We start from the raw sequence: 25,997 nt of genomic DNA on the forward strand, positions 1-25,997 counted from the left end.
CTTTCCTTTATTTAAAAAAATATCCACATCAACTGTATTAAAAGCTAACAGACCCAACACGGGCCGTGTTTTGGCTAACAAAGCCTTTCTCAAGAGTCCGGTCATCAGATAATACGCTGATATTGTGGAATTAGTGCCAAATCGCAAATGCTGTGTGTAGAATAAGGCTGAGCTGACCGCTGATGCACGAAGCTGCTCTATGAAAGTGAAAATCTGACTGGGTTGAAAATCACTGTTCTAAGGCATATTGCAGTATTTGCAGTGCTGCCTTTCCATATATATGCCCAATATTCTTTGAGTTCTGAGCACTATTTAGTACGATACATCTGTGGTGACGGTGTTTTGTTTTATTTTTTGCTTGTATGAAGTTGTATTACTTCACAGAGGTCTGGCAGTGGAGAGACTTTGGCCCATATTTTAGAATTCCTAAGTATGATTTCCATGTATATGAGCCAGCACTTACACATGAAAACTGCATCCACATTGAAATTGCTATTTTAGAATGGTTGCAATCTACATGTGGATGTGCTAACTACGTTTAGAAAAAGAGATGTGTTTGGTGTGTGGCATGGTCAGTGATGAAGGCTTGATGTGTACGACTGTGCATATCCAGGATGGAAAATCTAAATGTCTGCATTTGCATCTGCTATAAATTAGAGAATGTTATAACTTCAGCAGGGACAAAATAACAAAGAGTCAGAAAAGACACTAAACTATTAAGGAAATAGACTGACTCAGTGATATACACAACCTAAGAGAAGGGCTCGCTTATACAAAAACTTAGCTTTTTTCATTTTTGCACGATTACGTTTTGAGCAGTGCTATGGTTGTTACCTTTCTTCAGAATTAAGTTCTTTTTCTGGCGGGGTCTCCTGAAGCAGACACCGAAACGGGGCCGCGTCAGGACACTGAAACCATTTGCCCAATGTGCGGTGGCAACCAAAAAAGTAAACAGGATACTAATTATGTTTTTATTATCTTTTTTGTATGCTTATTTCAGTCAGTATGTTGTTTTATTGTCATACAATTTTTATGCTTTATTATTTATGCTCCAATTTGTAATTTAAGCAAATTTTATGCATATTTTATCATTTTCATGTCGTTTTTTTAATATTGTTTTTTACATTTTTTAATTTGAATATATTTTTTGTATCGAGTGTCCTGATGCAGGCCTTGTGGCCAACTCACGATTCATGTCGAATCATTGATATCTACAATAAATCATCAGATTAAAGAGTTTTTATCCACAATTAATCATCTGACTGAACGCCTTTGTCTCCATTGCCAATTGTCGACTCTACCGCTGTGTTTGGACTTTGTGTTCAAAAGTGACCCACTGTCCATTTATTGTCAATATAGGTAACCTCCCCTTTCCCCTTTGCCCCATCTCATCCCTTCCTAGCCCCACCCAGTCCTGCCCCTCTTTAGCTTCCCCAAACATCTGAGTCACTGACTGCTACCTACCACTGCTATTTGAAACTGAAGATGACCAAGACTGAGCTTCTTATCTTTTCCCATAACTGCTATTCATTTAGCCGTTTAGCGCATCATCCCGGTGTATAATTTTAGGCAATCTATTGAGAATTACCCCCTGTGAGGGTAATTTCATAAACCTTTTTTTCAAGAGTAAAATGTTGTTTTATATGTGTAAAATACATCTTATAAAATTAGGTCATCCCTAAAATACAAAGGGTTACCAGACATCCGAGAAAACCTAGACATGTCCTCCAAGGACCTCCAGATGCAACTGGAAGCCCTCCAGATGCTTGTCTGGGCAGTTAAATCCTTACCCATTCAGCAGCTCGTAGCATTGACAGACTTGTGTAAGCAACGCACATGTCATCTATTCTAGTGTATACTTATGAAGGCAATTAAAAAAAATAAAGTAAAATTCTGGAATCTCTTGTAGCACATCACTGTGCCATAGCACAGTTTGAGAGACACTGTTCTCCCAGGGGAGCTCAGAATGGTTTACATGAATTTATTCAGGTACTCAAGCAGTTTTCACTGTCTGTTCCAGTGGGTTCACAATCTATCTAATGCATTTGGGACAATGGGGGGGGGGGGGATTAGGTGACTTGCCCAGGGTCACAAGGAGCAGTGTAGGTTTGAACCCACAACCTCAGGGTGCTGAGGCTGTAGCTTTAACCACTGTGATACACTCCTCCCCTGGGAATAAAGCCTGTGGTGGCCAAAAAAATGCTGACTACTGAATATTGGCCAGTTATTCTCTATACATTACAACTTTCCTTCCTTTCCACTCAACAATGCTCTACACAAATGTGTGGGGTGTGCATTCAGCAACATGATTTTATGACTGCTTTTTGTTTATTTGGATTTATTTCACAACCTTTTCAGTAGTAGTTCAAGTTAAGATATTTTCAGGTGTACTGGGTATCTCCCTGTCATCAGAGGGCTTATTAGTTAAATCTGAATTTGAGGCAATGAAGGATTAAGTGATTGTTCAAGATCATAAAGAACAACAGTGGAATTTGGACTGGGGTTTCCTGGTTGTCGGCCCAGTGTTCTGATCATTAGGCTACTCCATTCCTTTCTGAATGTAAAACATGCTTTACACATGGAAAATGCTTTGTAAAGCTTTATCCTCTACATCTACCCTCCGTAAGGGCCGCAATCCAGTTGGGTTTTCAGGATTTCCCCAATGAATATGCATGAGATCTATTTGCATGCACTGCTTTCATTGTATGCTAATAGATCTCATGCATATTCAATGGGTAAATCCTGAAAATCCGACTGGATTGCGGCCCTCGAGGAGGGACTTTGACACTCCTGCTCTACATGGTTTATACCAGTGGTTCCCAACCCTGTCCTGAAGGACCCCCAGGCCAGTCGGGTTTTCAGGATAGCGCTAATGAATATGCATGGAGCAAATCTGCATGCCTGGCACCTCCATTATATGTAGATCTCTCTCCTGCATATTCATTAGGGCTATCCTGAAAACCCGACTGGCCTGGGGGTTCGGAACCACTGGTTTATACCAATGGTCTTCATTGATTTTTAAGCTGGGGCCATTTTGGATTCTATGTGGAGCTGAAGGAGTTGCCAAATATCTTCCGTACTGACTGGTGTTTATCAATTACATCCATCACCATCAGCCTACTTTCAAACTTCATTGTACGGTATTCTCAGGTTGTGAGCATTTTCAAATGCATTTTTTTTGTCTGTTGAGTAATGCCTTGTCTTTCTAGCAAGCGGCTCTTACCTCCCCCCCATCCTCTTTCTACCCAGGCTAAGGACAGAAAAGAGAGAGGCAGAGTATCAGAAGAAAAAATATATAAAGACAATGGGAGCACCATTGCACCATTGCATTAAAGAATACTGATTTATACAAAAAATGTGTGTAAGAAAGAATGCTAAGTATACATGTAAAGTAAAAAAAATTTGGGGGGGGGGCTGAGGTAGGGGGTGTAGATTGTTTGCTTGTCTTACCCAACCGAAAAGCCCTTTCACTGACCCTTCTTTGGTGGATGGTCACCAAAAAAGAGAGAAAATGACCAATATATATATATAAAAATAGAGAATGTGTTAATGCGATTTACTCAGAAAAAAAAACACAAATAAAAAGCTGTAATAAAAGTGCCATGAAGCTAAAATTACCTGAAGTATGGATCCACATGAGTGAAATGGTGGTTGGAATTTGAACACTGGGCTCAGAGAGGAAATATTTATTGCACAGTACACACAGTCTAAATCATCCAAAGCATTACATACTTAATAATATGGTTTGGAACTGACTCACATAGATAAAAACAAATTTTCTCATCACATCCTGTCAATACATAGATGAAGACTAATGCTCGTGGCTTTCCAGAACTACAATCTGTAGGGAAACCAGTCCAGACAGTTCCAAGTACAATAACAAGGGCTTTCATTTCAAAGGTGACATGGCCAGTCATGATTTAGAACCAAACTGAAAATATGGTAAAGAAATGGGCATAAATAATTAATAGTCGTATCAGTATGGAAAGGAGTCCAATTAAACAAATTCAAATAAAATGGTCTTAAATGGCATATGTAGAAGCCAGAAAGGAGGCCCCGATAAAGAGCTGTGCTGGAGGGTTGAGTAAATATTTCATTCTAGGTAAACCTGTTGAAATATCAGTGGACGGTCTGGTGCTTTGCAAGTTGTATAGATCAGTGCTATAATGAGGTATGTGGAGCTGGTGTGGCCATACGGGGTGCAAGAGACCACTAAGGATCCCCTTGGGATATATATTTATATATTTTTATTAATTTTCAATTTAAATTCAAGTTTAACACTTGTACAGAAAGCATTAGTCATAATAACATAAGAACAAGAAATAAATTAACGTCCAATAAGAAAAATATTATTTAACTATTTTGCTCAAGTCCTCCTTTAGATCCAAGATTTAGAAATAGCGAATAATATAAAGCAAGAAAAATAAAAATTTTATAGCAAGATGCTAAAAAACCTATAGCACTGAAATTGAGATCTCATTTATATGTAGGGTTTAAGATATTCCTCGATCCAGACGAGACATTGTTACAAAAGTTGTCAATTGAGATGGTTCAAAGAACACATACTTAACAGAGCGGTAACACACTATACATTTACATGGGTGTCTCAAATAAAAGGTAGCCCCCAGAGAAGTAACCCCAGGTTTCAAAAGAAGAAATTCCCGGCGACGCTTCTGTGTTTCCCTTGTAAGATCAGGAAACATCTGTACTTTACAACCAAGAAAAACTTTTTGTCTATTTTTAAAATAAAGTCTCAATAGCCATGTTTTATCTAATGGGAGCGCCACGGTTATAATCAGAGTTGCTGGCAATGCTAAGTCCTTATCAGATGTCTCTAATATTTCTGAAACATTTAAAGTTCGTTTGTCCAGTTCTTTTTGTTGTTCTACAAAAGCCCCCTTGGGATATATACTGTAAGTGATATATAAATACATTAAAAAATAAGAAACATGCCAATATTGTGCTCTGTCCATTGCCTCTACTGCTTGCTAGCATGTTCTTTTCCCCTTCCTATGCTCCCCAAGGGGGCCAGCATTTCGTTTTCCTCTCCTTATGCTCCCTCAAGTGCATTTGTTACCCTGCTGAAAGCCCTCTCCCTGGAAGGTTCCCTCAAAGATTTCCATTCCAAAGAACATCTACTCCCTCACAAAGACCCCCCCCCCCACTTTCCTGTAGGCCCCCTTGATCTACCTGAAGGATGTTCTGGAGGCCTAGGGAGGGTAGGCAGCAGTGATCCCCCTGTTGCTGCTGTCCATGCCAGCTCTAGGTTCAAAATGGCAGCCATGACCTCTAGTGGTAGTCCCAACATTTATCTAGATAACAGATGCTTTTGAATATTTCCCAAAAGACATTAACCAGGGTTTGGAAAAAAAAAACAAACAAACCTCATTGGGATGCCAAAAGTCAGTAAAAAGATACTAATGAATGAATACAACATGAGATTATCATTGTCACTTAATAAAATTATTACACTGATACTCAGGATTTTGTAAGCTGATTCCCCATTATGCTTATCTTCTCTTATCACTCCCTATAACTTCACCCATGTCTTGCATTTTGTTGACAATACTGTAATTATGATTCCTTCATGCACTAGTGCTTGGTTGCAGTTAGTGTTCTCTCTAAGTTGTGCGATGGGTGAGAAAGGGAGCGCCCATGCTTAACATCTGGATGCACAAAACGTTTGCTGACTTTATGTGGAACATAGGCTACCCTGCACACATCAAGTCGAGGTTGAAACTTGTGCAGAATGCCCAATTCTATATAGTATGTCGCCTAAAAAATCAGCAATGTCTAGTTTGGCACTAAGGCCCCCTTGCCGTGCTGAATGCCCTGCACTGCTCCCGACGCTCATAGAGTTCCTATGAGCTTAGGAAGCAGTGCGTATTCAGCGTGGATCCCGGCGCTACAAATCGCTAGCGTTGTATAGTAAAAGGCGGCCTAAGTGTGATTCTGTAAAAGGCACCCATTATAGAATCACACTTAGCGCCACCTAAGCATGCTTAGGTATCACTAAGCATTCTTACATTTAGGTACACCCTATTTATGCTAGGATTTTTTTGGCCTAAATGCCTGTGCCTAAGTTAGGCACCCAAGAGGTTCTAACTCAAAAATAGGCGCTTAACTCAAAAACATGCCCAAGATCTGCCCCTAACCATACCTAACTGTTGTACAATCATGCCTACCAAGATAGGCGCTTAGCTTTCAATTAACCCCACAGTGCCAATTAAGAAGTGTCGAGTGCCGATTATTGGCGACGATTTAGTCTATTACTCAATTATGCTAGGCGCCTACATCAGCTAGGCGCACTGATGTAGGTACCTAACTTTAGGTGCACTTTATAGAATTTGGGGGAAAATGTCTTTCATGCAGAATAGGCCAGCAAAAATTAGGGAGAGCATTGGTTACAGCCCTTCTGTCAAGGTGCCTTTTTCTACGTGGCACCATTTCTTTGGAACACACTTCCGGCATCTTTGCATTTAGAAACCTCTTCCCTAGAGTCAAGTTTGCTCTTATGATTTTGCTTTGTGAACAAGCCTTCATTGCTCACTTGGGTTCTAGTCTATGTCTATGACTGTGTTTGTGAATGCACTATCTTAAGAGATTCACATTTGTGTCAATGATCCTAAAAAGTACTATATCAAATGTGCAGTGATGAAATAGTACAGTAGATCTAGCAAGAATAAATTCTATCCAATTCAAAATAAAGTGGAGAAAAAGACCTCAGTCATTAAGTACTCTAGGGCAGTGATCTCCAACCCTGTCCTGGAGGAAGACCAGGCCAATTGGATTTTCAGGATTGCCCTAATGAATATGCATGAGAAAGATTTGCATATAATGGAAGTGACAGGCATACAAATCTGCTCCATGCATATTCATTAGGGCGATCCTGAAAACCCGATTGGCCTGGTCGTCCTCCAGGACAGGATTGGGGACCACTGCTCTAGGGTTTAGTAACTGATTAACCCTGAGACTATATCATCATCGGGCTAAAAAAAAACAAACCTCCACTTAATGGCACTAATACTTGAGTGATAATTATTCAAAGGAAATTCATTTCATATTTCATGATGATTATCCCCTTGCAAAGATTACACTCTCACTGTGACCTTCTTCTATATATTAATTGCTCGGGAAACACTGAATGAATAGAAAAGCATCAATAACTTATCTGTAAGGTGTATTCTGCAACACATTTCAGTTTCAAATATCCATAATTGCTCTCAGTTCTTCCAATTTCAATCACTGGTGCAACTCATACTACATCCCGACAGACAAAAGTACTTGCTGTTTCGCTTATTAATTAAGCTGCTTCAGGGGAACTCAAAAATATTTGATCCCTCACAATTTCTCAGGGCTAATCATTTATTGACCCTAGAGCAGTGGTTCCCAACCCTGTCCTGGAGGACCACCAGGCCAGTCAGGTTTTGGGGATGGCCCTAATGAATATGCATGGGGCAGATTTGCATGCCTGTCACCTCCATTATATGCAAATCTCTCTCATGCATATTCATTAGGGCTATCCCAAAAACCCGACTGGCCTGGTGGTCTTCCAGGCAGGGCCGGATTTAGATGAAAAGAGGCCCTAGGCTATTTCACTTATGAGGCCCTTTCACCTCCCATTTTTAAGTTTGTAAATTATATGAGAGATAATAAAATACATCATTACTCTGATATATGTCAATATGTTAAATGAAACATGTTGTTATTGGTACTAACCTTTATAAAAAATGTGACACGGATCTTGAGGCCCTAGGCTGAAGCATAGTTAGCCTATAGGAAAATCTGGCCCTGCTTCTAGGACAGGGTTGGGAACCACTGCCCTAGAGTACTTAATGATTGAGGTCTTTTTTTCTCCACTTTTCTTTATTTTGGATTGGATAGAATTTACCCTTGCTAGATCTATCTACTATACTATTTCATCAGTGCATGTTTGATATATTACTTTTATGTCTGTTTGCACACGTCTTTCTTTCATCTTTTCTACTCCCTGCCTATTTTTCTTTTTTTTTTCTTCCCTGTTTTCTCATTCCTATATGTACAGTATATGAAATGGAGCTCTTTTCCTTTTCTTGAATTCTAATTGTATACTGCTTTGCTGACATGCCATGAAAGTTTATCAAATCCAATAAATATGCACAATAAACATAAGTATGGTACCATTTTATTCCTTTTTTGGGACGTGCAAAATTGCTCTGATGACATCAGAAGTACCTGGAATTGGGAAGAGGAAGTACATCTGTTGAGCATGTTCGAAGAGTGATGCCCAAGGATGGGCAAGAAGCCCAAAACACTTTATCATATTTTAAACCCAACCTGCTGGAAGGATCCAAAGGAAATAATGGGAGAGAAAAAACCAGCAGCAAGACATAGAGAAAATGCCTGGCAGAGGTCCAAACAACAACTTTTATGTCTTAGCAAAGTTCAAAGCCTAATGACCTGCAATCTTGAAATACAAACACTTCCAATCCGACAAAACAAACTTGCCAAGTCTGCACTCTACCTTCTCTTTAATGAATAGCTTTTCTGCTTATAAAGATGGAATGTTCCTTCCTCAGTTTTCAAAGTACACCTTTCCCTTATTCCAGCCAAACTTCCAGTCCAGCCATTTTCCCAATGTTAGCCTGGACTGATAGGCAAATAATATTGTAATGTAGACAAGAGCAAAGTGATTCATATAGGGCATATAACTCAAATTACAACTACACAATACTAAATTCTATAGGGAAGGATTGTAGGTGTCATTATGGAGAGCACATTTTCTGCTCAATGTGCACTAGTGGCCAAAAAAATGCAAGGAAACGAAAGATTGAAAAAGAAAATATCATGATGTCTGTATAGCTCCAAGGTGCAACAACACCTTGAGTATTGAATGCAATTCTGATTGCCACATCTTAAAAAAGAAATATCAGAATTAGAATAGGTACAGAGAAAGGCAACCATAATGATTAAGGGGATGGAACAAGTCTCACATGAGGAGAGATTAGGGAGCTAGAGACTCTTCAGCTTTGAAAAGAGACAGCTAATGGAGGATATAATAGAAAACATAGAAACATGATGGCAGATAAAGACCAAATGGCCCATCCAGTCTGCCCATCTGAAGCATCCACTATCTCCTCCTCTCCCTAAGAGATTCCATTTGCCTGTCCCATGCTTTCTTTAATTGTCTCCACCAGCTCTATAAGGAGACTATTCCATGCATCTATCACTCTTTATGTACAAAAGAATTTCCTTAGATGTCTTAACTTCATCCTTTGACCTCCCATTCTGGAGCTTCCTTTCAAATAAAAGAGACTTGCCTCATGTGCATTTATGCCATGTAAGCATTTAAAAGTCTCTCAAGATCAAAAAGAGTAGTGACAGTAAAACCCAACGATTCAAAAAAAAAAAAAAAAAAATGTCACTCACCAGCAGTGGGTTACCTCTCTAAGATCCAACATTGAAATTCAAAAACAGGTGAAGAAAAAGCCTCAAAAATGTTTAAAAGTCTCTGTCCTTCCTTTCCTCCAAAGTATGCATACTGAGATCTTTAAGTCTCTCCCCACACACTTTATGACAAAGATCACCAACCATTTTAGTAGCCTTCCTCTGAACCGACTCCATCCTGTTTATAACTTTTTGAAGTTGTGATCTCCAGAATTGTACACAATATTCTAAATGAGGTCTCACCAGAGTCTTATACAGGGGCATCAATACCTCCTTTTTCCTATTGGCCATACCTCTCCCTAAGCACCCTAGCATCCTTCTAGCTTTCACTGTCACCTATTATAAGAACATAAGAATAACCTTACTGGGTCAGACCAATGGTCCATCTAGCCCAGTATCTCGTCTTCACGGAGGCCAATCCAAGTCACAAGTACTTTGCAAAAACACAAATATTTGCAGCATTCCATGCCACCGATTCAACCTGTTTGGCCCCCTTAAGGTCATCACATGCTATCACACCCAAGTTATGCTCCTCTTTCGCGCACAAAAGTTCTTCACCACCTATACTGTATGATCTTGCATTTCTTAGCATTAAATCTTAGCTGTCAAATTTCAGACCAAGCTTCACTAGGTCCTCCTGCTTTCAACTCTTTAAAGGTACGGGGAGGGGGGTGGATCCAGCCGGGCACCCCGGGAGGGGGCACCCCTTGGGTGGCAGGAGGGCATCAGCAACCCTCCTGCCATTTGTTTTTGGGGGTGGGGGAAGTAGTAGAGATGGCAGGGAGTGGGAACCCTCCTGCCATAATTTTAAAAGCAGCATTGGCGAGGGGGGGCATATATCTAATCTAATCTAATCTAAACCTTAGGTTTGTATACCGCATCATCTCTACATTCGTAAAGCTTGACACGGTTAACACATATATTTTGGTTTGGGGAGGGAGGGGGGAAGTAGCACTTGTCGGGAGAGGGAGGGGGGTTTAATGTGTTTTTATAATCGGGCTGATATTTTGCATGTATAAAATACGCAAAATATCTGCCAGATTTAAAAAAAAAAAAAAAAAATAGCCAGCAGAAGCCCTGATAGCAGTGACAGGAGACTGCTTCTCCTGTCACTACTGTCAGGGCTTTAGCGATCCGTGTAGTCAGTTGGGCCGTGCCTCTGATCGCCCCCATTTGCATGAAGATGGTTGGTGAATCGGTCGGCCTGCCGCCAATCGCCCACGGATCAGAAGGTTAGTGAATCTAGCCCAATGAGACTTAGTTACTAATAACTGGGTTAACAGTGAGATAACCCGTTTTAATGGGAGCCCATGTTGATATCTTCTCCCCTAAGTAGCTAGTTCCCTCTAAGGACCGGGTTGAAATGAGCAAACATTTTTCTTCACGTGGAACATTTTTAAGTTATATTAGTCTGTGAGTTGCTACTTTAGTGCTATACAATTATGGTAATTCATCACAGAATGTATTTGAAAATGTATACTGTATATTGATTTGGCATGCTTATTTAAACTATTTAGGCATCACAAGAGTGCAAAATAAAATATATCCATTCTCAGATGTCATGTACCAATCCAATAAACAATATGGAATATGCGCATGACACAGTTTTGGATCAGTGCTGTGTCTTATGTTCGGTTCTCATCAGTGCAACGAGGGACTGGATTCCTGTTTGGAAAGAAATCATTGAAACATATTACTTACACATTCATTCTAAACTCAAAAGAACCAGACACAAACATACTGAAATATACAGAAAAGAAATGGGTACATATGGATTGTGGAGTGAGAAACCATTTCCCTTCTTCCTCTTTTGGTTTTCCACAAATTATAAACACTGTCTAGATAAACACTGTTCCCAGAATTTACATATATTTGAATCCTCTTTAAACTGTCTAGGTCAGGGGTGGGCAACTCTGGTCCTTGAGGGCTGGAATCCAGTCGGGTTTTCAGGATTTCCCCAATGAATATGCACTTTGCATGCACTGCTTTCAATGCATATTCATTGGAGAAATCCTGAAAACCCAATTGGATTCCGGCCCTCGAGGACTGGAGTTGTCCACCCCTGATCTAGGTGTTCAACTTCTAGTCAGATTAGATTGACAGTAAAAGTGCTTTCACATCATTATGGGAGTGTGTGGCACAGTGGTTAGAACTACAGTCTCAGCCTCCTAAGGTTGTGGGTTCAAATCCCATGCTGCTCCTTGTGACCCTGGGCAAGTTACTTAATCCCTTATTGTGCCAAGAACATTAGATAGAGCAGAGGTAGGGAACTCCGGTCCTCGAGAGCTGTATTCCAGTCGGGTTTTCAGGATTTCCCCAATGAATATGCATTGAAAGCAGTGCATGCAAATAGATCTCATGCAGATTCATTGGGGAAATCCTGAAAACCCGACTGGAATACGGCTCTCGAGGACCAGAGTTCCCTACCCCTGAGATAGAATGTGAGCCTGCCCGGACCGATAGGGAAAAATGCTTGTACCTGAATATACACCACTTAGGTTGTAAGTGGTACATAAATGCTAAAAATAAATTATGTCTTCCAAGCATCGCTGCTGTATCATCTGATATAAAAATTACCATTCTGTTCATATCAAAATTATTATCTTAATAAAACTGCAGCACTGTCACAAGCCACCGATTTAATAATTCCAGTAAAATCAGTGGTATGTGTAGGATCACCTGCTCTCCTAAATTTAATATATAAATTCAATAATTTGGAAGCAAGAATATCTTTACTTTCATTAATTATAAATGTTTAGAAAGCAGATTATTGGATATCAATGAATGTTTCAGATGTAATAATGCTATTTACATATTCAATGAATTTTAACACATAGGGCTCCTTTTACTAAGCTGCGATAGCATTTTTAGCACACGCAGGATTTTAGCGCGCGCTAAACCCACCCTATGTGGCTAGAACTAATGACAGTGTTAAGGTCTAGTGCGCGGGGCAATTCAGTGGGTGCTAAATGCCCCCTGTAACCGCTATTGCAGCTTAGTAAAAGGAGCCCATAATTTTTGCCTCCAAAGTTGTCTGGAATTTTTAAATATTTTTCTAAGTGATTGTGGATTTCTTGCACGAACAACATGGATAAGAACATAAGAACATAAGAACATAAGAAGTTGCCTCCGCTGAGGCAGACCATAGGTCCATCCTGCTCAGCGGTCCGCTCCCGCAGCGGCCCATCAGGCCCATTGACTGAGCAATGGTCTATACCTATCTATACCCCCCAATCCCTTTTTCTTCTAGGAATCTATCCAAACCTTCTTTGAAACCATTTAGTGTTTTCTTGTCTACAACAGCCTCTGGGAGCGCGTTCCATGTATCCACCACCCTCTGAGTGAAAAAGTACTTCCTAGCGTTTGTTCTAAACCTGTCCCCTTTCAATTTCCCCCAATGCCCCCTTGTGCTTGTGGTGCCCCTTAATTTGAAAAATCTGTCCCTGTCTACTTTTTCTATGCCCTTCAGGATCTTGAAGGTTTCTATCATGTCTCCTCTAAGTCTTCGCTTCTCCAGGGAGAAAAGTCCCAACTGCTTCAATCTGTCGGTATATGGGAGATTTTCCATTCCCCTTATCAGTTTGGTTGCTCTTCTTTGTACTCCCTCAAGTACCGCCATGTCTTTCTTGAGGTACGGTGACCAGTACTGGACACAGTACTCCAGATGCGGCCGTACCATTGCACGATACAGCGGCATGATAACTTCCTTCGTCCTGGTTGTAATACCCTTCTTAATGATACCCAGCATTCTGTTTGCTTTCCTAGAGGCTGTGGCGCATTGCGCCGATGCCTTCAGTGTTGCGTCTACCATCACTCCCAGGTCTCTCTCCAGGTTACTAACCCCTAGTGGTGTTCCCCCCATTTTGTATGTGAACATCGGGTTCTTTTTCCCCACGTGCATGACCTTGCATTTCCCCACGTTGAAGCTCATCTGCCATTTTTCGGCCCACTTTTCCAGCTGCGTTAGATCCTTTTGGAGATCCTCGCAGTCTTCCTTGGTTTGAGCCCTGCTGTATAGTTTGGTGTCATCTGCAAATTTAATTACTTCACACTTAGTTCCCGCCTCTAGGTCATTTATGTAGATATTGAACAAGAGCGGTCCCAGCACCGACCCCTGCGGAACTCCGCTCGTGACCCCTTTCCAGTCTGAGTAGTGGCCCTTTACGCCAACCCTCTGCTTCCTGTTTGACAGCCAGTTTTTGATCCATCGGTGGACCTCCCCTTGTACCCCGTGGTTCCATATCTTTTTAAGCAGTCTCTCGTGTGGCACCTTGTCGAAGGCTTTTTGGAAGTCAAGGTAAATGATGTCTATAGATTCCCCTTTATCCACCTGGCTGTTCACTCCCTCAAAGAAGTACAATAAGTTTGTGAGGCATGACCTACCCTTACAGAAGCCATGTTGACTTGGTTTTAGCTGCCCATTTTTTTCGATGTGCTCACAGATGCCGTCTTTAATCAGTGCCTCCATCATCTTTCCCGGGACTGAGGTCAGGCTCACCGGCCTGTAGTTTCCCGGGTCCCCCCTTGCGCCCTTTTTGAAGATGGGCGTGACATTTGCTATTTTCCAATCCTCCGGGATCTCTCCGGTTTTTAAGGATAGGTTGCATATCTGTCGAAGTGGCTCCGCTATTACGTCTTTTAGTTCCTTGAGTACCCTTGGGTGAATACCATCCGGACCCGGCGATTTGTCGCTCTTTAGTCTGTCAATCTGCTTGAGTACATCCTCTTGGCTTACCTCTAAATCGACCAGCTTATCTTCTTGGTCTCCTATTACGATCTCCTCGGGTTCTGGAATGTTGGTTATATTCTCCATCGTGAAGACTGACGTGAAGAACTCATTTAACCTGTCAGCTATCTCTTTCTCTTCTTTTACAACTCCCTTTCGGTCTCCATCGTCCAATGGTCCCACTTCTTCTCTCGCCGGTTGCTTCCCCTTCACGTATCTGAAGAACGACTTGAAGTTTGTTGCTTCCTTTGCCAGTCTCTCTTCGTATTCTCTTTTTGCTTTTCTAATCACTCGGTGACACTCTTTCTGGTGTTCTTTGTGCCTTTTTTGGTTCTCCTCTGTTTGGTCTTTTTTCCATTTTCTGAACGATGCTTTCTTGTCGCTTATCGCCTTCTTCACTGCACTTGTTATCCACACTGGATGAATTTAGCACGACAGTTAACAGGACATAACATCAATTAAATCCTTTTTCTTGCCAGCAGTTAACGTATTCTGTTGCACAAATTCTGTCCTGTTTTGAATTTCAGGTGAATAGATTAATAGATTTTTCAAAAATCTTTGGATCAGATTTCATTAGGTTTGCACTTAGAAGTGTTACCATTACAAATGTGAGGAGTGTGTGTCGCAGTGGTTGGATCTACAGCCTCAGCACCCTGGGGTTGTGGGTTCAAACCCCGCGCTGCTCCTTGTGACCCTGGGCAAGTCACTCAGTCCTCCATAGCCCCAGGTACGTTAGATAGATTGTGAGCCCACCGGGACAGATAGGGAAAATGCTTGAGTACCTGATTGTAAAAACCGCTTAGATAACTTTGATAGGCGGTATATAAAATCCTAATAAACTTGAAACTTGATGTTCAAACTGAATGATGCGTATGTCACAAATAATAGTATTTACCTCTTGCAAGAAGCTGAACAGATGTTCCTCATGATCCAGAAGTCGAAAACAGCACGGGCCAAGCATGGCTTTTTTCTGCTGTCCTTTTCATGGGCCTGCTGGAAAGGTGGAGGGATATGACTGGCCAGAACCTCCTTTGTGCAATCATCCCTTGAAAGAAGCCAAAAAGATATTACTAATCTAACAAGTGGCATGTGGTGAGGGCTTTCAGGGGATTCATTAGATCCCCAGCTCTACAGCCTTGCTTTTTATTTTTAATTTTGCTTGACGCAGTTTGATTTGTTGAGTAGGCAGGCTGCTCAACCAGTCAAACTGCAAAAAACAAAAAAGTAACCCTCCCCAATAAAGCAGGGCTCTTGGGCTGGGGATTCTCCGAACCCCCTGAAGGCCCTGATAATACTGATCTGAATTTGATTGGCTGAGCAGCATCTGCTTGTTGTCTGCTCAACTAATCAAATTAATTCAGAGCAGTGCCCTCAGGGCCTTTAGGGGGTGGGGTGAATCCCCTGAAGGCCCCAATGGCATGACACTGCTTCTAATCCAGGAGTATAAAAAAAATAGCTGGGCCAAGCATGGCTTTTTCTATTATCCTTTTTTCTGGTCTGATGGGAGAGGTGGAATGATATGACTGGCTTCCTTTATGAACTACCCCTTTCAAGAAGTCAAATTAATGCTCCTTCCAGTCTGGAAGGCCTAAAAGGAACTGTGTGGCCCAAGCATCACTTTTCTGCTCTCCATTTCCTGGACCTGGAAAGGTGGAGGGACAAGACTGGCCTCCTCTGGACATTGCTGCAAATTGCATGTGCTGGGCCACATGAGGGCACAGCTTCAAGGGAACATAGAGACCTAGAAAAATGAAGGCAGATAAAGACCATATAGCCTATCTAGTCTGCCTAACCATGCCATCTACTATCTCTTCCTCTCCCTTAGATATTCAATATACTTGTCCTAAGCTTTCTTGAATTCAGATACACTTTTTTGTCTCTACCATCATGTCTGGTCTGCAGATGGATGCCTCTATACCCCTCAGAAGGAAATCACCAACCGCCACTATCTTTCGCCTCCTAGTGGTCACAGATCAACTTCCTCTTCTTTGGATGCTGTCTTCTCTTCCTTTTTTAGGGCTACATACCGGTTCTTTAGTTCGAGGGCAGGTGGAGTTATGTTATATCGATCCTCTAGGGTCCCATAATCTGAGTCCAGAAAATTTTTTTTTTTACTCAATGATTAGTTAAGCTTTGGAATTCATTGCCAAAGGATTTGATACAAACAGTAAATGTAGTTGAGTTTTAAAAAGGTTTGGACAAATTCCTAGAAAAGTTCATAAACTGTTTTTAAGGTAAATCTGGTGAAAGCCACTGCTTATCCTTGGGAGTAAGTAGCATGAAATCTAGCAACCTTTTGAGATCCTGACAGGCACCTGATCTGGACTTCCATTTTAGGAAACAGGTTGCATGGCTAGATGGACCTTAGATCTGACCCAGTATAGCAATTCTTATATGCTCAGATTCAGATAGCATTGAAACTAGGTCAAGGTAGCATCAGAAAATAAATATAATAGGAGAACATGTGTAAAACAGTAAAAGGAAGGAGAATCGTATTAGACAGGAAATACAAACACTCAGCATCTAACAGCTTCATTTGCTTTGCTATGTAACCACTTTATACATCTTCACACTTTAGATCTTAGTTGAAGTATTGGCATACTATATAAGGCCTCTGATATGCTTCTGTTAAACCAGATCTGGGAAAGACTGAGACCAAGAATCACCCAAGACATAAGAATCCTGTCGTTGACCCCTCTTCTTCCCTTAGTCTTTCTGTCCCTCCTTTTCTTCTCCACTTTACCTTGATGCTGCTCTAGGCTCCAGCTTCCATCACTGCCGTCCCCTACCTCAACTAATGGAAACACATTCCAGCAGCAGTATGTCCCCTACAAATCTGCCCTCTTAAAGGCAAAGGAGCTCATGAGCTGGCAGCTATTCCTATATTTCTGGCCTTAAGATCCCTGTACATTTAAGAGGGCAGACTCAGAGGGGACGTTCTGTTTGTTTATATTATTAGCCCTATCACCTTACAATCAAACACTGTCACACAAGTCAGTACTCTCTACCTTGTATGGATATTTAAGAGAAAAACAGGAGTCTCAAGTGCTCACAATCAAAGGCCCGAGATCAGTGGCGTACCTAAGGGGGGGCGGGGGGGGCGGGCCGCCCCGGGTACCAGCCCTGAGGGGGTGTTCCCGGCCTTGCCGCTCAGTCCCCCCCACGCCCGAAGGACCGCTCGCCCCACTGACCTTCCAGCACACCTATGAAGCAGCCCGCAGCAGGATCGCGACGTCAGCAATCCCTCAGCTGCTTGGGCGCTGCTTCCTGCGCCGCGGTCCCGTCCCTCCTCTGACGTCAGAGGAGGGGGCGGGACCGCGGCGCAGGAAGCAGCGCCCAAGCAGCTGAGGGATTGCTGACGTCGCGATCCTGCTGCGGGCTGCTTCATAGGTGTGCTGGAAGGTCAGTGGGGCGAGCGGTCCTTCGGGCGTGGGGGGGGCAGTAGCTTAAGGTAGCCCGGCGCAGGAAGCAGCTCCTAAGCAGCGCAAAGATAGCTGACGTCGCGATCCTGCTGCGGCTGCTTCATAGGTAGTGCGGGGAGGCCAGGGGGGCGAATGGTCCTTCGGGGTGGGTCGGGGCATCAGGCCTTCAGGGTGGGGCGGGCGGGCGGGCAGGCAGGCAGACTTTCAAGGGGGAGGGGGGGTGACAGGCAGGCAGGCCTTCAAGGGGGGGTGCAGGTCTTCGGGGGGGGGTGCAGACCTTCAAGGGGGTGCAGGCCTTCAAGGGGGGGACAGGCAGGCAGGCCTTCAAGGGGGGACAGGCCTACAAGGGGGGGGGACAGGCCTACAAGGGGGTGCAGGCCTACAAGGGGGGGGGACAGGCCTTCAAGGGGGGGGGACAGGCCTTCAGGGGGGGTGCATGCCTTCAGGGGGGTGCCGACCTTCAAGGGGGTGCAGGCCTTCAAGGGGGGGACAGGCAGGCAGGCCTTCAAGTGGGGGGACAGGCCTTCGGGGGGGTGCAGGCCTTCGGGGGGGGGGGGGCAGACCTTCAAGGGGGTGCAGGCCTTCAAGGGGAGGAAAGGCAGGCAGGCCTTCAAGGGGGGGACAGGCCTACAAGGGGGTGGGACAGGCCTTCAAGGGGGTGCAGGCCTTTGGGGGGGTGCCAACCTTCAAGGGGGGGTGCAGGCCTTCAAGGGGGGGGACAGGCCTGCAAGGGGGGACAAGCAGGCAGGCCTTCAAGGGGGGGACAGGCCTACAAGGGGGTGGGACAGGCCTTCAAGGGGGTGCAGGCCTTTGGGGGGGTGCCAACCTTCAAGGGGGGGTGCAGGCCTTCAAGGGGGGGGACAGGCCTTCAAGGGGGGACAAGCAGGCAGGCCTTCAAGGGGGGACAGGCCTACAAGGGGGTGGGACAGGCCTTCAAGGGGGTGCAGGCCTTTGGGGGGGTGCCAACCTTCAAGGGGGGGGACAGGCCTTCAAGGGGGGACAAGCAGGCAGGCCTTCAAGGGGGGGTCAGGCCTTCAAGGGGGGGACAGGCCTACAAGGGGGTGGGACAGGCAGACCTTTAAGGGGGGACAGGCCTACAAGGGGGTGGAACAGGCAGACCTTTAAGGGGGGATAGGCCTTCAAGGGGGGACAAGCAGGCAGGCCTTCAAGGGGGGGTCAGGCCTTCAAGGAGGGGGGACAGGCCTTCGGGGGTGCAGGCCTTCGGGGTGGGTGCAGGCCTTCGGGGTGGGTGCAGGCCTTCGGGATGGGTGCAGGCCTTCAGGGGGGGACAGACCTTTGGGTGGGGGGTACAATCCTTCGGGGAGGGTGCAGGCCTTCAGTGGTGGGGTTTAGGCGTTCAGAGGGGGACAGACCTTCGGGTGGGAGGTAAAGTCCTTCGGGGGGTGCAGGTCTTCAGGGGTGGGGTGTAGCCCTTCTGAGGGGGGACAGACCTTCGGGGGAGGGGGGTCCTGGTGTAAAAGTACACAGAGGGAGAGGGGGAAGGGGGGGTTCAAAGATACGTGCATATGCCAGACTTTGGGGGTTAGAAATAATGGGTCTAAAAACAGAGGAGTGGGAGAGAGATGGTGCATAATGGGATTTAGGGAGGGAAGGAACAGAAAGGGAGAGAACTTGGAAACAGGGGATGGTGTGGAGGGGGGATAGAGATACTGGATAGGAGGATAGTTGGGAACAGAAAGGGAGAGATGGTGGATCCTGGGGTGGTGGGGAGTTGAGAAAAGGTGAATCTGTGGATGGAGACAAAAAAAAGGAAAGATGCCAGATCTCCGGGAGAGGGAAGGGAAACGGAAGGGGAGAACAGAGATGGCAGACGGATGGTTAGCACGGAGAAAGGAGACCCTGGCAAGCAAGACAACAAGAGCCTGGGACCAACAAGATTTGAATATTGATCAGAGAACAAAAGGTAGAAAAAATAATTTTATTTTCTGTTTTGTGATTACAATATGTTAGATTTGAAAAGTGTACATGAGACAGCTTGAAATGGGAACTTTTCTATTTTTGTGAATGGCAAGGCTGAGTTCAGTTAAAATATATGCTTTATAAGAAAATATAATAATGTGTTTTATAAAGTTTATAAGCATTGCTGGCATACTCGGTGAGGTGTTCCTAGTGTTGGTGGTGGTGGTAGCATGTCAGTGTGTTGAGAGGAAGAGGTAGTCTGGGAAATTCTGCTGAGCAAACTCTGGGCCCATTTCCACCCCCAGTTAGTCCACTCCACTCAACTGGTTCACACACTGAGTGGGTCTTTGGGTGTTATTTCTGGGTAGTTGTTTTAGAATCTCTTCCAGTGGTTTGTCAGTATCTCCTTCTGGTCCAAGGAAGGAAACTTTGTCAACCTTAGCATTGACCTTCAGAATATGTTTGTAACAGCGCTGCTTGTGTGGCATTAGGCTATGTAGTGATCGAAAGAAAAAAACAGACCTTTGCACATTTTTGCACTATATGGTGGGTGTATGAGGAGATTCATTTCCTGCACAGTTAAGTCCATGTGAAGTTACCTTGTGCTGTATTTGACATCTAGCAAGGTCTCTGTTTGGAAGGAAAGATCTAAGCTTAAAAATGAAGTGGCCAGAAGTTATGTTAAAAGTAGATAGCGTAGCTGGTTTTAAGAAAGGTTTGGACAAATTCCTGGAGGAAAAGTCCATTGTCTGTTATTAAGACATGGGGGAAGCGTCTGCTTGCCCTGGATTGGTGCACTCAGCAGCAACAAATACTAGTTTTGGCTGGCTCTTTCCCCGCATTTCTCCTCTCTTCCCCACGATTTAATATCCAGTTCAGGCAGTAAGTAAATGCATCGGCAGGGGGGGTCTGGTAAGTCTTGGGGGCTGGGGATGGAAGGTGAGAATCAGTTCTGTAGGCTATCAGAAATTTGCTTAATTATCTACTCACACAGAAAAGCAGTAAAGTCAATAGGTTCTCTGAGTGGGAACAACCTGTTTGATCTTGCACTCTTGTGATTGACCAATTGTTTATCACTGTTTAATTTATCACATTGATTAATTTGAGCACACCTGAGGTGTCCTATGATGGTGTGCACTGCAGGCAGAGGAGCCTTATTGTGTAAAGCACTGGAGAATTCTCTCCTCTCGCTTACCTCTCACGCTGAGGACACCCTGCTTCAGTATAATCATTTATATGATTTATCTTATAAACATTATTACGTGGTCTTTTCCTCAAGTGCTGAGACATCAGGTTGTTCCCACTTGGAGAACCTATTGACTTTTACTGCTTTTCTGTGTGGCTTTAACATTTTTGCTATTCAGTATACCTAAACTATTATTCAGTAGAAAAAATATGGTTTGTTCAATCAAATCCTGTGTGGACATTGGACTTCTATGAGTGAATGTTCTGCTTGATTGAACAAACTAAATTTTTTCTACTGAATAATAGTCTAGGTACAATGAAAGTAAATAGCAAAAATGTTTGAGTAGATAATTAAGGAAATCTTTTTCATATTGCTTGCTTATGGACTGGGAAAAAAGACTGTTCAAGCAAATGTCTCCAGAACTGCTTTAATGGAAAAATGTGATTTTTTTTTTTAAGTACTTTGTGAAATTTATTGTTGTTGTGAAATTTATTGTTATACTTTGTTTAAACTTAAAAAGCGGTGTCATTAACAGTGAATCTAATCGAAAAATCGATTCAACAGGGTGAATCGAATCGAATGAAATATTTTTCTCTGAATCGGGCAGCACTATTGGCTACCATGAGAATGGGCTACTGGGCATGATGGACCATTGGTGTGACCCAGTTAGGCTATTCTTATGTTATGTTCTCATCTGTAGGGGCCTTTGTTTTCACTTCTTATTTTAATGTATTTTTTTCCTGGGAACTTATCAGTGTTTTTTTTATAATGGGAACAAAAATGGAAGAGAATTAATGTGTGTGGAATGGGGGGGTAACTAATTTCTTCAGCTAAATAATTCAATCCACTTCAAACAGACATAGGAGAACTCACGCACCATTCACACACCCTCCAACCAAAAACGTCAAAAGAAAAAAACTGTTCGACAACCTCCTAGCCATTCGAGCTGCAACACTTGACCCCCAACTCTACAACCTATTGACCTCGACCACAAACTACAAAACCTTAAAAAAAGAAATAAAAACCCTTCTATTCAAAAAACACATAAAACCAAACTAACATAATCAGAACTGTCCCAAGCATCACCTGCAACTACTCCATATGTACTTCTGATGTCATGACAATTCCGACATAATTTATGTTATGTTATGTTTGGAATAATGGTTACATAAATGAGGTTCAATAAAAGAAAATTTTCACTGCCTGTTTCTATTCTGACCATTTATTCCATTTCATGGTTATTGCAAAAAAAAAAAAAAAAAATTTTTCCATGAGGGGGGGGGGGGGTGTCAAAAAATGATGGGCCCCGGGTGCCACATACCCTAGGTACGCCACTGCCCGAGATATACTTCAAAGCCTGTGAATGATGTATTGAGCTATCATCAATCCCGTTTATTTTCTTTGTACCTTATAGTAGTTAATATTCTTTTTCTTAGTTAATATTCCTTGTGTTTAAATAATCATTCAATAATTTATTAATCCTTTGCCATTAAGTGCATTTCAGAACTACTTAGCTTGTTTTTTCTTTTTCTCCCTCTTATTGATTTTCTATTGACTCTCTTGACTCTCTACGGAAGATCTCCGTTTCGCTCCCGTATTTACTCGGGGCTTCATCAGGAAAGCGCCAAAGGTCACTGTAAAAGGCAAAAGAACTTACAACTTAGTATATACTTCATTAAAAATGAAACCTAATATTAACTTTTTCTCATTCATCTATTACTCCCCGTGTTAACGAAGCTACCGGGCGTGCTTAAAGGACTCAGTTATTACATAACTATTTTCTAAGTTCTTTACGTTTCTTTCTAATCTTAAGTTTAATTTTGTAGCATTTGGTTAGATGACATTAAATACACTCGTTGTATCCTATTAGCAGAACCTCCTACCAGCCCACTACAGACTTAACTATGCTCTAGTGTAATTAAAGAGCAAAGCCGACGCAAACGGACAATCCGTCCTATTTTTTGCCAAAGCCAGATATCTATTCATACCTCATAAAATCTCCAGCGCGATACTACTATTCTTTCTTTATTGCAAAGTGGAAACTACTTCATTCTGATGTTTCCTCTTCATCTGGAGTGGAGGCAAAGCTCTGTTTTTCTCTTAAATATCCATACAAGGTAGAGAGTACTGACTTGTGTGACAGCGTTTGATTGTAAGGTGATAATGTTATTCACAATACGAATTAAGAGGAATATATTATTAGCCCACCAGGGGATCCTGATTAGAGAATGACACGGGGACAAAATTTTCCCCATCCCCGCGGGAACTCATTTTCCTGTCCCTGCCCCATTCCTGCCAGCTATGTCCTTAAACACTTTAAAATCATAAGTGTTCGAGGTTTGTGAGGTTAAGACCAAGCTTACAGGAACAGCAAAGGGACAGGGACAGCAACAAAACTTACGGGGACGGGGCGGGAAAATTGAGTGACTGCGGAGACGGGGAAAAAATTGGCCCCGTGTCATTCTCTAATTCTGATTCCCCCAATAAGGCAGTCAGACTATCTGATGTTCATCAGCAGATTCATTTTCCTGAATTTCCTCTTCTGTATTCAGAGGCACCTCCTCTTCTCGGTGAAAATAGTGAGGAATACCAATGGTGCTCAGGTTCTTGGGCACCAAAATCAGCACTCAATGCTATTCTATAATGGGTTCTCATCTTTGCATGCCCATTATAGAATAACATTGAGTGCCAGTTTTATTGGCACTGATTTTTTTTTCAGCGCCATTTGCTGAATCTAGCCCTATAGGGATAATTTCCTCTATCTGTGATTTTCAACGCTACTCTGTGGATAATGCCACTGAAAATTCTTACAGATGGTGCTCGGCAGAGAAAGGGCAGAGCATGGCATTCCTCCAAACTTCATCGATAGCCAAAGATAGTCAGCTGCTATCTGTATACATATGTAGTTTAACTTATGATAGCAAAAAAGTTGTGCTAAATTAAACTACGTAGCTTTCAGGGTGGAGCCTGTGCAGTGTCTAGAGTTGGTTATCAGATAGGAATACAGTGGTGCCTCACACAACGAACTTAATTCGTTCTAGGAGCAAGTTTGTTATGCGAAAAGTTCGTTATGTGAAACGCGTTAAGAGCAGTGACTAACGACTGCCTGCAGTGCCTGTGGGGAAGGATGCAATACATCGGCAGCGATCGTGGAAGCTCGGGCGACTTCGTTGTGTGAAACGAAGTTCGTTGTATGAATCAAGACATGAAGTTCGTTGGGTGCAGCGTTCGCTGTGCGAGGCGTTCGTTATGCGAGGCACCACTGTATGTATATTCAGCACAGCTGACTATCCAGACAGTGGTGGCTGGCATTTAAAAAAAGGATTGCTACACCAGCTGGATATTGACTCAGTAGAAACATAGAAACATAGAAAACATAGAAAAAAGCGGCAGAAAAGGGCTATAGCCCACCAAGTCTGCCCATTCCAAGTATCCCTCCCCCCTGAGTAGATTTACGGATCACCAGCATATTCTACTTAACCATCAGATATGTCCTCAAAATCACACTTGATCCTTTTCTCACCTTGCCCTTCCTTTTCATCGCAGTATTCTTCAGAAATCAGAAAAGATCAGAACAGGCAAATCAGTAGACAATTTACCACTCATGTTCACACAGCTGTGCTAACAATCAGTATGAGACACAAAGGAAAGGGGTAATGTCTACCACAAAACGGAAACAAAACAAAGTCCATACAACAGTATAAGGATAACCCAGGAAAATTGTTTAATTAAAAATATAAAAAGATATGTTGGGTCCAGTTTTACAATTCTCTTTTGTGTACTGTAACAGTTGGATATTTCTCACGGTGGCCAATCCAGGTCCCTAGTACCTGGCCAAAACACAAGGAGTAGCAACATTCCATGCTACCGATCCAGGGCAAGCAGCGGCTTCCCCCATGTCTTTCTCAATAACAGACTATGGACTTTTCCTCCAGGAACTTGTCCAAATCTTTCTTAAAAGCAGCTACGCTATCCGCTCTTACCACAACTTCTTGCAATGCATTTCAGAGCTTAACTATTTTCTGAGTGAAAAAATATTTCCTCCTATTGGTTTTAAAAGTATTTCCCTGTAACTTCATCGAGTGTCCCCTAGTCTTTGTAATTTTTGATGGAGTGAAAAATCGATCCACTTCTACTCCACTCAGGATTTCGTAGACTTAAATTATATCTCTCCCTCAGCTGTCTCTTTTCCAAGCTGAAGAGCCCTAACCTTTTTAGTCATTCTTCATACGAGAGGAGTTCCATCCCTTTTTTCATCTTGGTCACTCTTCTATGATCCTTTTCTAGTGCCGCTATATCTTTCTTGAGATAAGGAAACCAATACTCTATGTGAACGCAATACTCTATGTGAGGTTGCACCATTGAGTGATAAAGGGACATTATAACATTCTTAGTCTTGTTAACCATTCCTTTTTTAATAATTCCTAGCATCCTTTTTGCTTTTTAGGCCGCTGTCACACATTGGACGGAAGGTTTCATCGTATTGTCTACGATGATACCCAGATCCTTTTCTTGGGCACTAATCCCCAAGGTGGACCCTAGCATCCAGTAACTGTGATTCAGGCTATTCTTCCCAATGTGCATCACTTTGCATTTGTCCACATTAAATTTCATCTGCCATTTGGATGCCCGGTCTTCCAATTTCCTAAGGTCTGCCTGCAATTTTTCATAAACCGCATGCGTTTTAACAGCTTTGAACAGTTTAGTGTCATCTGCAAATTTAACCACCTCACTCATCGTTCCAATTTCTAGATCATTTATAAATAAGTTAAATAGCACCGGTCCCAGTACAGACCCCTGCAGCACTCTACTGTTTACACTCCTCCATTGAGAAAAATGACCATTTAACCCTACCCTCTGTTTTCTATCCGATAACTAATTCCTAATCCACAAATGAACTTTGCCACCTATCACATGACACTAATTTTCTCAGGAGCCTCTCGTGAGGAACTTTATCAAAAGCTTTCTGAAAATCTAGATACACTATATCAAAGGTTCATCTTTATCCACATGTTTATTCACACCTTTAAAGAAGTCAAGCAAATTTGTGAGGCAAGATCTCCTTCGGCTGAACCTATGCTGACTCTGTCTCATTAAATCATGTTTTGTCTACATGTTCCACAATTTTATTTTTTATAATAGTTTTTACCATTTTGCCCGGCACCGAAGTGAGGCTTACCGGTCTGTAATTTCACGGATCTCCCCTGGAGCCCTTTTTAAAAATGGCATAACATTGGCCACCCCCAATCTTCAGGTACTACAGACGATTTTAGCGACAGGTCAGCAATTTCATGTTTGAGGTTTTTTTTAATACCCT

This window comes from Geotrypetes seraphini, chromosome 6 (genome assembly GCF_902459505.1).
Source record: "Geotrypetes seraphini chromosome 6, aGeoSer1.1, whole genome shotgun sequence".
Classification (NCBI taxonomy): domain Eukaryota; kingdom Metazoa; phylum Chordata; class Amphibia; order Gymnophiona; family Dermophiidae; genus Geotrypetes; species Geotrypetes seraphini.